The 15,891-nt window shown below is 36.1% G+C and overlaps 1 pseudogene across 1 annotated transcript; it reads right to left on the bottom strand.

The window, feature by feature from the left end:
• Nucleotides 1-5,864: 5,864 nt before the first annotated feature.
• On the bottom strand, nt 5,865-7,610 carry LOC143599976 (L-ascorbate peroxidase 1, cytosolic-like; annotated as a pseudogene). The gene is made up of 9 exons (XR_013147393.1): nt 7,532-7,610; nt 7,335-7,461; nt 6,978-7,210; nt 6,820-6,868; nt 6,653-6,738; nt 6,490-6,572; nt 6,324-6,426; nt 6,188-6,246; nt 5,865-6,100 (listed from the first exon to the last, which is right to left on the bottom strand). The product of XR_013147393.1 is annotated as an L-ascorbate peroxidase 1, cytosolic-like (transcript).
• Nucleotides 7,611-15,891: the final 8,281 nt, after the last annotated feature.

Raw genomic sequence — 15,891 nt, 5'->3', positions numbered from 1 at the left:
TATTATATATGGAAGATGTATAAACATTACAAATGAACACTTTTCGGGGCATGAACGATCTCCGGATATTGCACGTATCGACAAGGGGTATGACTGTTAAGTGAAAAATTATGTGAAGAACGCCTAGAGTGTACAATGTAATTATAGTATATGTGAAGTATGTGTGTACAGGTACAGAAATGGTATTTGAGTTCTACGTCCGACGTATTAAGTTAGGATGGCGAATCCCTCTAACCTCTGTTGGACCTAGACTTGGCAGGGGATGGCGTAGTTAAGGACTGCGGGCCTTATACGTGATGTGGATGATAGATGTAAACGTAGATAGGGACGGTGGGCCTTATACGTGTTATAGGAGATAGACGCCAACGTAAATAAGGACTGCGGACCTTATACGTAATGTAGATAGGTGTCAGCACAGGAAAGGACTGTGGACCTTATACGTGCTATATTTGTGTTGTGGTAGCATAGGGGAAGACTGCAGACTTCGTACGTGCTATGGTTATAGGTGATAGACGCCAACGTAGATAAGGACTGTGGACCTTATACGTATTATAGATAGGCGTCAGCACGGGAAAAGACTGTGGACCTTATACGTGCTATACTTGTGTTCTGGTAGCATAGGGGAAGACTGCGTACTTCGCACGTGCTATGGGTTAGGATGCAACATAGGGAAGGACTGAGGACCTTGTACGTGTTGTCAATATAGGATGGTACAGGGAAGGACTGCGGACCTTGCACGTACCATAACTGGTGAACATAGGTAAGGACTGCGGACCTTTTACGTGTTCACGATCTTGAGTACAGGTATAGACGGCGGACTATGAACGTACTCTCGGTAGACTGAGGTTAGTGATTGTAGATATGTATGTATGTATGGTAGTAGGGTAACGGATTAAGTATGGATATGTATCTTCGGATATGTATGTATGTGTATGTATTGTATGGCGTCCGATTAACTAGAACTCACTCAGCGTAGCTGACTTTTAGTATGCACGCAGGTGAGTAGAATGAGACAGCTAGCTTGAGCGGGCACATGGTGGGCGAATAGGAGACTGGCATCTGAAGACTCAAGATGTTTTAATGTTAAATGACGTTTATTTTGAAAGACAAGAATGTTTAATTAAGGCAAGTTTTGGATTGCTGAAATGTTTTATGAAAGTTTTTATATTCCGCGAAAGTTTTAATTAACTCTGATTTTTAAGAACTGTGTTTATGAGTAAATCCGACGCTAAAGTAGGACTACCGGGTTCGGGGCCTTACAGACATACCTATTTCTATTAAGTGAATGTGTTGGTTTTTTATATCAAACATGCATAACTCATTTATCTAAATGTCTCAAACAAACCTATTTTATTGAGCACATTGTCAAATTATGTTTAGTTAAATGTGTTCATTGGTCCCACACAAACACAATGTGTTTAATTAAACAGGCCAACCTTGTTTAATTAGATAATACAATTCTTTTAGTTAAACATAGCAACATGAATCCGGCTCATTTATTCTTATATGTGGATTCGAAACTTCATTATTCTAGGAGTTAATTACAATTTGCCTCTCTTGTGGTTTGTGGCGGGACTATATTGCGGCCATCGAAAGGAAAATGAATTGGTTGAATCTTTGTGATTTTATGACGGGACCCAATGCGTCTCTCTGGTCAAAAAATGTTATTAACAATACTAATTTGAGGGGCAACACAGTCTTTTCACCCATATATCAAACATCGATGTCGGTTTGCATCCATCACTCACCACTCACTTTAGCATCCTCAACTTCTCCCTCGCCGCTGATCGTCATCCCCTCCCATAACCAACGCCTACCCACCCTTGTCGCCTTCCACTAGCGCCCTCACACTCATCATTGTGTCTCACCTGTCCCACTCTAGTCGCCTCCCACCAGCGCTGTCACACTCCACCCTTTCGTCGACGACGCCGCCTCCTATCAATCCCGATCTCTTCAACCATGAAATGTCGTTCACCGTCACCACTACCGTCTAGATGGAGTCTTCAACCATGAAATGCCGTTCACCGTCACCACTACCGTATAGATGGACTGATCGGCCCGACTTGGTTGTTGCTAAGTTGTAGGTCTAAGAGTTCGAGACTTGTAATAAGCGTTTTATCTTTTTACATAATTGTCATGAAGGGACGCAAGATCTCGTTTTGATTTAGGCCTAGATAAATCGTTGAGCCGAGCATGTTATTGGCAAAATCGATAATAAAAAAGCATATAAACGAGACTTGTGTGTTTCGGGGATGATGCATTTATATAAGAATTAAGATATAATAAAATGAATTAATAGATTGGAAATTGGATTATAACTACAATTAATTATGGACGGCCCAGTGCACTAGTTTACAGCCCAGCCCAACTAGTATAAAGGGTTTGGCATATACTCTACTCTTTTTGTCCTGAAGCAATATTTATAATTAGGCATAGAACATGAACATCAAAATGTTGTCAGCCATTAATCCTCCTCAAATAACCTTTTAAAAGAAAATGAACAAAACTAAAACCAACCTTCCTTCCGGGATGGAAGGGAACAAGAGGACCTCCGGAAACTTCAACAGCAACGACACCAGCCAACTGATAGAGATCAGCGTATGATATTATGGGAACGAGTTAGGATATGAAAAAAACTTACTAAACGAAAAACATCAAAGCTATATATGCAATTACATGAGCTAAAAAAGGTAAACGAAAGTAATTATAGTAATAAATCAAAAAACAAATATACAAAAACAAACCCACGTTCAAAGGAAAAGAAAAGAAAATTAGAATAAAAATTATAATAAAAACTAAAATGAAAATTATAAAGTTTAATTCAATTGTCTAAACCTATCATTAGATTTTTATGCACACATATTCTAATAGAAGCATAAAAGCCTTCTTTTTTCATTTTATATTATTATTTCTCTCTCTCTCTCTTAAACTCTTATCCTTCTTCCTTAATGTCGTAAACCTGCAACTTCGGCACAATATTCCGGCAACACTCGCCTCACCAACTCTGAATCTCAGTCACAAAATCTTCTAGTGTGGTTTTTTCAAAGATCTAAGAAGGTCGTGTCAAGGATCGATCGGGATCTTAAAGCATATATTGTACTAATTATTTTTTGTTGCACAGGCCGGCCCCTATCCACTACACTTAGGTCCGCCCCTGCTAGCACACTTTTCACAAGAAAACCTTAGTAACGTGTGAGTGTTCTAAATAGGACGACATAGACCCATAGTTTTATAGCAGGCGTATAACATTTTATGTAAGTATTTTTTGTTGAACGTTTTATGCAACAAAATGGCATCTATATAGATAGTCACCTTTAATAAAATCTTTTTAAGATTAATGCAATTGTCTTTTAATATCTTAGGTATTAATATATTCATATTTTCTATCTAATGTATAGGGAGTCTGCTTAAAAATTTCAAATCGTCCGGCATGCATCCACCCCTCGAGTATATGATTCAACAAGAATCACGCAAGGATGGATTATAAACCTCTAGTAAAATGACCGCCCGTAACCCAATTGTCTGTTTTAGGGATTGACGACTTACCCACTCAGTGACTTTAGCACTAGGCGTTCCCCATACAGGTATTGTCGGGTCGAGTGAATTCAATAATAGACGCATTTTGGCATTCCAGCCTCCCTTCGCCTTTCATGGCCACATATCTTTCCGGCTAAGGAATGAGAACAGAACCTATATTATTAGCATCTCATATTACACTACGTCCTAAATGAGATTTCCTTAACCACATTGAATCATTGATGGTATGAGCTTGAGTGAAAAAACGAAGGAAGTACCAGTAGAAAGAAGAAGTCATTGTTGCCCAACCAATCAGATCAGTCACCGGGAAAAAACATGGCAAGTCGTGATCTAAAGATATCACTGAGGCAGGTTTCTTACGCATGCATCAAGTAAGAAGCAAGAATTAGTCATTAATAAAGATACTCGTGGCTAAAATCACTACCCAAACTTAGAAAATATTTTTAATTATTATAATAAAATTTAAATTACTTTATTTGCCTCGTAGTCAAAGCATGGCTATAGCACAGGGCCGGCCCATGGTTTAGTGAAATCAAACAAGAACTTTAGGCTCACACTTAATTAATGTCTCAAGAAAAAACATTATATATAGATATTTATTATATTGGGTAAAGTAAACTCAAAATTATGTATTTGTCTATAAGACACCTGATCGGCCCGACTTGGTTGTTGCTAAGTTGTAGGTCTAAGAGTTCGAGACTTGTAATAAGCGTTTTATCTTTTTTCACAATTGTCATGAAGGGATGCAAGATCTCGTTTTGATTTAGGCCTAGATAAATCGTTGAGCCGAGCATGTTATTGGCAAAATCGATAATAAAAAAGCATATAAACGAGACTTGGGGATGATGCATTTATATAAGAATTAAGATATAATAAAATGAATTAATAGATTGGAAATTGGATTATAACTACAATTAATTATGGACGGCCCAGTGCACTAGTTTACAGCCCAGCCCAACTAGTATAAAGGGTTTGGCATATACTCTACTCTTGTTAGTTGTTACTACTGCGACGGCAATCGATAATCAAGATAACCATGAACCGTAATCTTGACGAGCATGAACTGTCCTACGGTATCATTCACCGAAACTCACGAAGATTGATCTTAGTGAATGCTAATAATGATATCGTGGATGTGATAATCGACAGGTTCAGGGCCAGGACCCGAAGAAGCCGTAAGGATCTGTAACTACGGGGAAATCAGGATGAATTTTGCAATTGCAGGGCAGATATGTTCACTTACAATTTTTAATTAGTTGTTTGTTAATTGAGCTCGCTAATTTAGTAGATTCAAGTGAATGCTAGGTTAGTATGATATTATTAATTATTAAATGAATGCGTTAACTACTTGTTATTTTCTTATTTGATCTCAAACATTTGATTTTAATTATTGTGAAATTTGCACTTTTGTTGGGGGAATTGAAGGAATTAGTTATTTATTAAATGAATGTCAATGCCAAAAAGTTTGCTCAAACATGTGTCTCACTCAGGCTTTGAATATTAATATTACTATTACTATTATTATTATGCAAGTGGAAGGAATGAATAATAACATATCAACTTCTCTTGGGCCCAATTGATTTGAGAGACCAACCCAAATAACAAACTCTTTTTTATATAGAAGAAAAGACTTTTGCTAGTAATAAGTAATAACACCTTTTGACTTTCCAGTATTGACTTTTTAATAAAATCCAGCTGAGAGCCTACCATTCACACTAACAATTCTTTTCACTTTCCAATGTAATATTTAACCTGACATGACTTTACTTGACCAGCCATTATCCATTTCAATTTCTGAACCTGTGCTGACTCTTTGATCATTCCATATGCCATTGACCAAAATCCATTATAAAGCCTTTGAATTTTGACACTGAGAAGTTGACTTTGACCTTTCTACAGCTGCAATACAATCTTTTGCTAATAATCTAAGTGGTACCATCATCAGGTTAAAATAGCCAATAAACAGGAAATTCACCATCATTCTTGGGTTAAGAAATTTCTTTCTGCGAGCACGCACACAAAAAACCTTTCTCCTCTACCCAAATCTCAACCACAGGCCTAAATAATAGATAGAAAATATCAACCAACACCTGAAACACCCAACCCAATTGCCAATGAGTAAAAAGGTTTGACTCAATCGCAAAATTGACCTTTCTACAGCTGCAAATGAGAACTAAGGCCCATAATGTCATGCTTACATAAGGGCATGTGTAATAGCGTAACGCCCCTCGCCACATCAGATCGATAGCACCACAAACAGTGCCCCCTCTAGGCGTTTTTCGAAGCAGATACAGACCATGCGGGTGGGCAAAATCTTTCCATCATACTTTGTGGCAAATAGCAAGTATGGTTCAAAAATAAAGGCAGATACAATACAATATAATCACAAGTGACGGAGCAAAACTATATTAGCAAAAGCTGACAATTAACTGCAACCACTTGCTACACAATGTTGTTTTATGTAATTTTATTCTCAAGTCAAGAAAACGAAAATATTAACATATTTCAACACAAAAGATCCAGTAGCAGCTCCCCTCCCTATAATCCTTATGCATCTGCAAATCTGGTAACCATATAAACGCAATTCCTCAACACAAACACCATTATATATTTTTGTAATTAAAAGTAATAATAAAGTTAGAATGTTCACCCCAATTCAGAGAGTTTCATATGGGAAACTGCATAGTCAGCAAAAAAAGCATACTCATCCTGATTCAGAACAACACGAACAATTGAGTATGCATGTGAGTATATTAATTGTATACATAAAATGCAATTGTACTCACAGCAGCATATCTATCAACCAGGGGTTGGAACACAGGGTCATCAAGAAGAGCTTTGTAGGTAGGTGGTGGCAGGTGACCCGCTTTCTCACCAGCAAGAAGGACTCTGTTTACAACTACAATTTAAGAATTGCAACAAAGTAATTGCATGAATAAAACTAAAACTGACATGAAGTAGCTGTTGTCAAAGACAATATCCTTGGGAATCCATTCTCCACCAACTCCAAATTTCCGCTCTTTGTCAACAGATCCCTATAAATTTCTTTCCACATTAGAAATTTCGCTCAAACCACTTGAAATAGAAATAAGGAGAATGTAGTGTCGACACAAACCAGAGTATAGCCACCAGAAAGTGTGACAATGTCAACGTCATCAAGACCCATGGTGTTGACAAATACTTCCCTCAAATGGTTGCCTCCTGAAATACATCATAATAACTTAGGAACAAAGTAACTAATCTAATAATAGCCAGGCAGCATCTACAAATTCACTAACTAACCCTTAGCTTTATTAGGAAGATGGCCTTCAACTGGGGGCTCCTTTTTGTCCTGAAGCAATATTTAGAATTAGGCATAGAACATGAACATCAAAATGTTGTCAGCCATTAATCCTCCTCAAATAACCTTTTAAAAGAAAATGAACAAAACTAAAACCAACCTTCCTTCCGGGATGGAAGGGAACAAGAGGACCTCCGGAAACTTCAACAGCAACGACACCAGCCAACTGATGGAGATCAGCGTATGATATTATGGGAAACAGTTTCTTAACAGGCTCCAGTAGGTCAACAGAGATTTCAAGGACAGCGTTGGCTTAGCTCAGCCTCAAACCTCATGGTGCCAAAAGGACCTCCGGTTTTGGTATGCACATCATAAGTAGCAGCAGAGTGCCATCTGGAACAAAAAAAGGATTCAAAATGTTTATAGTATTAAAAGGTGCTTGTGTATAATTAGGGCTTCCACTAACATGAGTAAAAAAAACCCTAAGTAAGTAAGTAAGTAGGTGTTTGTTAATTACGCCAGATGCAGCATCAAAGGAGCACATCTTCTGCCAGAAATTAATGCTCTGAGCATCATCCGGACTCTATCAACAGCCTTGTCGTATTCCTTGCTAACAAATGGATAGCATTTCTTCTTCGTCATGCCTCAACAACCAAACACCCCCTTAATTAATTAATTATTAATAATACATAATACATAATATACGATACTAACCTCCTTTACAATCGGATGGATGGCCAACTGATACGATAGAAGAAGAGTGTTTCCACCAAATCAAGTACATCGTTTCATTCCTGGTAACCCCCCCCCCCCCCTGCCTTTGTAAACTGGAACAAAAATTATATAACGGTGGTGTTCGAATTCCTTATAACTTCTTTAAAAAAAAGAAAAAAAAAACTATAATTTGCCTTCCTTTGTCATATACAATTAACCGTGACCCCCTGTTGAAGCAGGTCAACTCCGGAGGAGGTTGAGGCTCGTAGTTAGTTTACATTATTGTTATGTATTATACCGACAAAATTTATAATCGGGGTGTTTTGTTGAATGTTATATTACAATGCGATACTCGTTTTTGTCAGTTTACTAATCCTCTCGTGATTTATTATATTGTCTTTTTGTTTGTTTTATTATTCGTATAAGATGTTACAATGCGATACTCATTTTTGTTTGTTGAAAACAAGCCATCTAAAAAGGGCATGTTGGCTATTTGGAGTCAAAACTAAAATATTTTGATCACAAAGTTTAGAGGGGTTACAACTTTAGCTGCTGTTTATCACAAAGTGAGTAGATCAAATTTTTTATGATCAATGATTTCAAACTAATCATCAAGGGCATTTCAGACAATTTCAAAATTATCAGCCAACATGCTTTGACTGCAGCCTTTTGACTTATAAAGTCAAAAGGCATGGACACACCTAGGCATGTTCAAAATAGTTTGGGACTAGGAACCGGAACCGGTTCCTAACCGGTTCCTATATTCAAAACCCTCAATTAAACCGGTTCCAGGCTCGAACCGGTTAGGGAACCGAACCGGTTCTCCCACCCTCGGACCCCTAACCTATCTAACCGGTTCTTACCGGTTCCTAACCCGGTTCCTGTACCGTAACCGGTTCCAACCGGTTACAGTGTAATTTTTTTTTTTTCGTTTTTCGTTTGCGATTTGGATTCTAAACTACGATTCGTATTTGTATAACATGAAAAATAAAAAAAACAATTAACATAAAAATAAACAATTAACTGATGAAGAAAAGACAACTACTGAAGATGTTTGCCACTGGAGACAACTACTGAAGGTTGCCACTGAAGACAACTACTGAAGGTTGCCACTAATGACAACTACTGAAGGTTGCCACTGATGAGGAATACTCATCAGTGGGAACATTCATCAGTTGCAGAGTTTGTTGTCACTGATGCAAAATATGAATCAGTGACACATCAGTTGCAGAGTTTCATCAGTTGGAACATCATCAGTTAAATATGTAACCATTGTACAATGTAAACTTGTTCATTGGATTTGCAATACAAGTGCATTTAGTTTTTTTTTTTCGTTTTTCGTTTGCGATTTGGATTCTAAACTACGATTCGTATTTGTATAGCATGAAAAATAAACAAAACAATTAACATAAAATTCATTTTATTTACTTTAAGAAGTTCAAAAAAAAAGGTTACATGTTTTAAAATCTTCAAAAACAAACTAACAAAACATTAAACTTATAAATATAAAGTTGTGACATATTATTTCTAAAAAAGCCTTCTTGTTCGTCGTAATTATTGAGCGGCGACTTCTTCCTCGGAATTACTTGTAGAAATGCCTTCTTGTTCGTCGTGCACTCGAACATCAAGTGGTGTTTCATCTTCGAGAGTGGTTACGTGTTGAATACGATCGATTGAGTCCAAGTGATCCTTTAAGCAAATGCACATCTCCACCGACTCCGAATTTAGTCTTGTTCTTCTCACCGATATTACCTTGCCACTAAGAGAAAAAGCGGATTCCGAAGCTACCGTAGAAGCTTGGACGGTTAGTAAATCACGGGCCATGGTGGCAAGAATCGGAAACTCGGTTTCCTTTACCTTCCGCAACGTTCAGGTTTTACCGACCGGATAAACGTCATTTTAAATATGTTGGTGTAATATATGCCAAACGACTTTTATGAGTGTTTACTAATTTACTTTTTTTTGTTTAGTGCCAATACCATAACAAATTCAGCTGACACATCGTGTAGTTTTTGTTTTGTTTTTTTTTAATTGTCTATTTTCGTTGCGTATTTGTTTTTTTATTTCTTCATTTTAAATATGTTAATTTGTTTAGGCGTTGGTGAATTTTAGTTCTGGTGCCGTGATGAACGTAACCGGTACCGTTCAATTCGTGACGATTCGCCGCTACAACGTCCGGGTTTTATTGACCAGATAAACATCATTTTAAATATGTTGTTGTAATATAAACTATACGACTTTTCTGAATGTTTACTATCTTTTTTTTGTTTAGTGTCAATGTCATAACAAAGTCAACTGATACCAACCCAGTTTGTCTCACTTTGATCATAAATTGTATGTGTACCAATATTATTTCGGACGTTTACGGATTTATTTTTTTGATTCAGTGTTGTTTCCATTTCAAAGTCAATGTGATCAACCGAATTCACAACGAGTTTTGGGGTTGGTTAATCTATCAAATATTGATTAAGTGTGGAGAAGATAGGTTGACAAAATTCGCAGAGTTGCGTCGTCGTCGCAACGCGGCAGAGTTACATCTTGTTATGGTTAAACTTTATTAGATCGTGTACTAAACCGTGAGTACTCTCTAGGTGTGAGCAACTTAACCAACATAACCATTAATCAAACCATAACCATCATAACCAAACCGATTTTAACCGATAACCAACATAACCAAAGGGTCGGTTTAATGAATTGTTGAAAGCCGCCAAATACGGGTCGGTTTTGGTTAAAGATAATTCCAAATCCGCCATAAACGAACCGAACCATTTATTTAACCAACAATATGTTTGGGATTAACTTTCACCAAGCATCTCGGATTATACATTTTTATGTCTTTGGTTCAACATTAGTAATCGATATAACTTGAATTTAATTCATGGATTATATAAAGTCGTTTTCTTTGAATATTTGGTATTAATAATACCGAATATATATTTTGTTGGATTATGTCATGTAGTGTTTTTGAATATTTGGTACCAAACTTTTAGGCTCAATTACATTGTCTTTGTTATGGTTAACCGACATAACCGACTCACTATAACCACCAAAATCGATTAACCGAAACCGCCATAACGGATCGGTTATGGTTACCCATTAGCCGACATATCGGTTATGGTTATGGGTTTGACCCAAAACCACTCCAAACCGACCCATGCACGCCCTTAGTACTCTCTGTTATCCAACCCTTGAACAAGCAAGCATCAATGGCGATTTGGTGCTATGAAGTCCTATCAATTTTTCCAGGACGCCAACAATGCCCTTATATACATATAGTAATAATAATGATATATAGTTAACATAGCTAAGTTTTGGAAATCGTATAAGACAAATTGCCGATTAAATTATTTGAAAACTTAGTAAGCATTCACAATATTAGTTTTTAAAGGTGTGTTTTTAAGAGAGAGGGAGTGATGTGGATGAAAGAGGGTGTGACATGAAGGAGAGACGGTGCGAATTAGTTCAAATAAACACCTAAAAACTACTTTGTAAGACTATTTTCAGTGGACCCTTAGGAGATAAATATTTGAAGGCTATAGGCTTCTTCATACAAAGCCAACCGGGAACCCTTAGCATTGAAGGGTATTGTCTTTAGGAGAATTGCCCCTACACAAGGGCATGTGCTTTTATGAAAATATGAACCGAAAGTGAAAAAAATAAGTTTTATATAAATATTGTGTGTAATGGATATGCATTGAAGTGAAAAGTTAATAGGGTAAGAATATTTATAGAGTTGGAGATGAAATTGAGGTTTTTAAAAGAGAATAGAGGTGAGATAATTTGTGTTTTTAAAATGCAATGACTAAAGCATGAGAGAAAAATATAATTATTGGTTGGACATGTGTCAACTTAACACACAAAAATGCAATGTAAAAATGGCCTTGTTATGGACCCGGTCCATTTCTTACGGTACCAAAGCAAAAGTTGTATTAAACTGCCGAATTAACACATATAAAGTGATAAATATGAAACCCATGTTACATACGCATTTTTATTTATTAAAGCGTTGGTACATCATACACTCCGATCTTACTGAAAAAACTTAAAAACGTCATTTATTTAATTTAAATATAAAACTTGATATGACGATGACGCATGCATAGTGGCCTTAAGCTCAATCAAGTTATGATAGGTGTATCAACCACCACTCCCTTGGCGTCCACAAACACCCATACACGGTCGCAACGGTAGTCCATGGTGGTAGGACTTCCATCCCGTAACACCTTAGCATGAACCCATGGATTCTCTTCTTCAATTATAGCGGCTGCTATTTTGCCACTTACTCCAACAACTCTTTCCTGTATTAGTCATACAAACAAGTATATTATATATATATATATATCAAGAAAGCTTGTTCAAATCATATGAAATAAATTATTAATAAAATTAGAAGAGAGCCCCTGGATTAGATTACCTCTACATTCACTTGACATTCTTAATTGTGGATTGAAGAACGTATATGGGTATATATAGAGTATGGGTTGTACATATATTGCGTAAGGCATTTTACTTTCAAGTTTAACCTCTCCCACATAGGGTGGTAAAAAGGTAAATTTCTTGATTGCTGAGGTCAAAACTTTTTAATTAAATTTTCACTTTTCTAATAACCAATTCAGTATGGTTCTTCATTTTCCACGTTATTGCTAAAATAACTGTACGCGCGTGCGTTTCATAATCACGTCTTATAACTTATAGAAGCCCACAAAATGAAAGCATTAAACAGTGGGTAATCGCTAGGCCGTGGTTATCTAATATACTTAAAAAACCTAAAACAATATTAAAAAAAATTGATCGACGAAATTCGATCAATTTTACTGTTAAAGTACAACTCACCAAATTTAATGGGATTGTTTTTTCAGATTGCATTCGTGAACATAATATTAACATTTTAATCAGGTGTTGTATCCAATGTTAAAAGAAATTAAATGACATTATTATATTGAGTTATATGCATCTAATTATAAGGAATTAAAGGTCAAACGATAATGCAATATACGTAATCATGTTGATACAAAATTCACATGCATTTTTCCTTACCTTAATAAAAAATTCAAACGACCAAAAAGTGAAAAATGAATAAACATTTGAGCAGTCAGCATGCTACGTGTACGATATCTCATGCATGCGAGATTAGTTGTCAATATATGCACGTGTGCGAGATTAGTTGTCATCTTCCACGTATACATTTGCTTTTAACTTTTAAGTCACCACTATCACGTAATATTCTAAAAGAAAATATAAATTTTATTAGTTTACATAAAAATTACATTTTGGCAAAACTTTTAATTAAGATTTTTATGTAGTACGTAATTTTTACTTTCTGATTATAGATCCCTGACAATATAATTGATTAATTCCTAGCTTGTTTATTTACACCCGAAAACATTTTGGATCAGTCCATAGTTCCAAAAACAAGTTAATTATAATAATAAGCTAGTGATAGATATAAAACTCATATGCTACAAATGCATATTATTTATTAAAGCATTCATACATCATGCACTTCTATAGTAGCTTGACAAAGCGAAAGCAGCACCAGTTCATAAAAAATATATAACACGTACACGCCATTTATTTATATATAAAACTTGATACGACGATCACCACGCTTATTGACATTAACCTAAGTCATGCAATATAAGGTGTGTAAGTCACTACTCCTTTTAGAGTTCACAATCACCCTCACACGGTCGCACCGGAAGTCAAAGGTGCCAGCACTTCCCTCTGGTAACACAACAGCCTTGACCCGTGGGTTCTCTTCCTCGATTATAGCCGCGGCCATTTCTCCGGTTGCCCCTACAAGCTCCGGCCATGCATTCTTACCTGTGTTAATAACATGGGTACGTAGTTTAAAAAGCTAGTTTGTTCAAATCATATGAAATAAGTTAATAAATTAGAAGGATGATTAGCTTTACAATGTGTTGACATTCTTAATGTGCGCGCATTGAGGAACATAGAATATATGGGTATAAATAGAGTATAGGTTGTACACTTGCACATTACGTACGTAAGGGATTTTACTTTCAAGTTTGGTTTATTCGAAACATCATTTAACGTATCTAAGTGTTGATTAAACTAAACTAGTTTTAACTCAAACTAATTTAATTAGGGTTTAAAACCAATTTGTGCACCTCTAGTCACGCGCATGAAAACACGTTAAGCGTGTCAGGATAAGAAAATATGCAATATCTAAAATTGTAATTTAATTGTTTGTTAGATCTTGAAATGTAAAGTAATTATACATATATAAATATACGTGTATATATATATATATACACACTAGTCTGTATACCCGTGTAAAAAATATATTTATAACATATTAATAAATATAATATATGAAAATTTAATAATGAAACAAAATATGCAACCCAAAATATTAATGCATGTATTAAACAAAGTATCTTTTGTATGCTTTAGCGGGTCAGACTTAGGGGTGTTTGGGATTGTTTATTTTCACCAACTTATAACATATAAACTTTTTAAAAAGTAATAAGGTGTTTGGGATTGCTTATATTGTGAGAGAAAAAGTTCTATAAGTTATACTTTTGTAACTTATTAACTTAATGAAAAATTATAAGGAGGTAAAATAAGGAATCCCAAACACACCCTTAATCATCTTGCTTTTGTTTTCCATCAAAAGCTTGATACACTTGAATGGGTGTGCGTTGCGAGGCACGGGCGTGTTTATGTATTTACATATAGCCGATATAAAAGAAGACAAATGACAAAAGATACATACTCTATAACTAATGTTGAAGTGAAATAATAAAGCACTGAACATAGAACAAAAATTGATATTTGATGCTTTTATTTATTCTCTGTTTGGAAAGAACATTGTCTCATCATTCCCATAGGTCATAGCTTTCTTTAACATTCTCCTTCACACCAAAACTATATTGTTGCACCAAGCTTTATTTAAACATATCAAACACAAAAAACAAAACAGTATTAGAATAAAAAATAAATCTTCTTATATTGACCCGGCTTTCATAGTCGCCAGGGCTAGTCTCTTTTGACACCCAAATTGACCCATATCTCAATTACTCATGAACTCAAATATCAAACCAAAAAAGTTAAAACTCTCAATTCCAACAAATTAACCCAAATTAGGTTTCAAAAACTTCATAATCAAACATGCCCTACAATGTTAACAAGTTTAAAATATATACTTAATTGGCTAACCGAGTATATTGGTTGTTGTATTTGTTTAAAACTACGGGTTTTAATGAAAACATAACAACTACAATCAACTAAAAATTTACAACACAAAGTAATATAATAGCTTTTTGCCCGTGTATTATATATGGATTTCTTTTTTTTTAAAAAAAAAAAAAAACTTACAATGATTAAGCAACTATTATATAGAAAGAATCATAAACATATTACAAAATACGATTTTATTTAGCTACATTAACTCCACTTCAAAAGGGACGCAATTCTTCGAATGTACAAAAGTTTGAACTTTACTTCATCAAGATTGAAGAGGTATGTACCCGCCTCAACACCGAGCGAGGCGGGTCAACCCACAAGATATGGACAAGAGGCTTGAAATCAAGACATTATGAAGGCACAAAGCCAAAACCTACGCGCATGGCGCATATCACATATGCTCATGCATCGCATGCTCAGGCATCATATGCTCACGCATCACATATGCTCACGCATATCACATATGCGCGTGGCGCATCCGCGCGTGGCGCATATCACATGCTCGTGCATATCACATCTGTGCATGAAACATCTGCGCGTGAGAATAAAGAGAAGACCTCGCGCATCCTCAGGATAGGCGCGTATCACACATGCACATGATCAACCTCGTCCTTATCCAAATCAGGATTAGGGCAACCTTGATGGTGCACGTCAGACAACCTTCCAGAAGGTATCTTTTTAAGGAATAAGAATATGCTGATGTTGACAGCTGCCAATGAAAGGTGGACAACTCAGCAAAACCCATGTGCTACCACGTGATTATAACCAATGAAAAAGCACCAGGTGTCCCAAAGGACACGTGGCGCAAAGCAATTGGAGGAGGCCAACAAGGCCCTAATTAGGTCTGAGCCCAATCATGGGAAACCCTAGCACTATAAATATCACATCAACTCCACAAGGAGAAGGGATCCAGACACATCCAATTACAGAGTATTCAGCTATTAAGCAATACACTCCAAATTCCTTACTCTCATATTATTATCTTCTCCTACAAACACTTATTCTCACACCGGAGGGTTACCCCAAAGAGGACCCCTCTGTCCCTTTCTGAGGGGTAAGTTTACGGTGCTGTTCATTTTGTAGGTGGAAGATCCATCAGATCCCAGAGAACCATCGGTGAAATAGCATAATCACACCCGAGGAAAGTAGAT

Source organism: Bidens hawaiensis, unplaced genomic scaffold (genome assembly GCF_021521415.1).
Source record: "Bidens hawaiensis isolate Kalapana, Puna unplaced genomic scaffold, B.hawaiensis_p1.1 tig00053158_1, whole genome shotgun sequence".
NCBI lineage: Eukaryota > Viridiplantae > Streptophyta > Magnoliopsida > Asterales > Asteraceae > Bidens > Bidens hawaiensis.
This window is presented reverse-complemented; position numbering and strand designations above follow the sequence as displayed.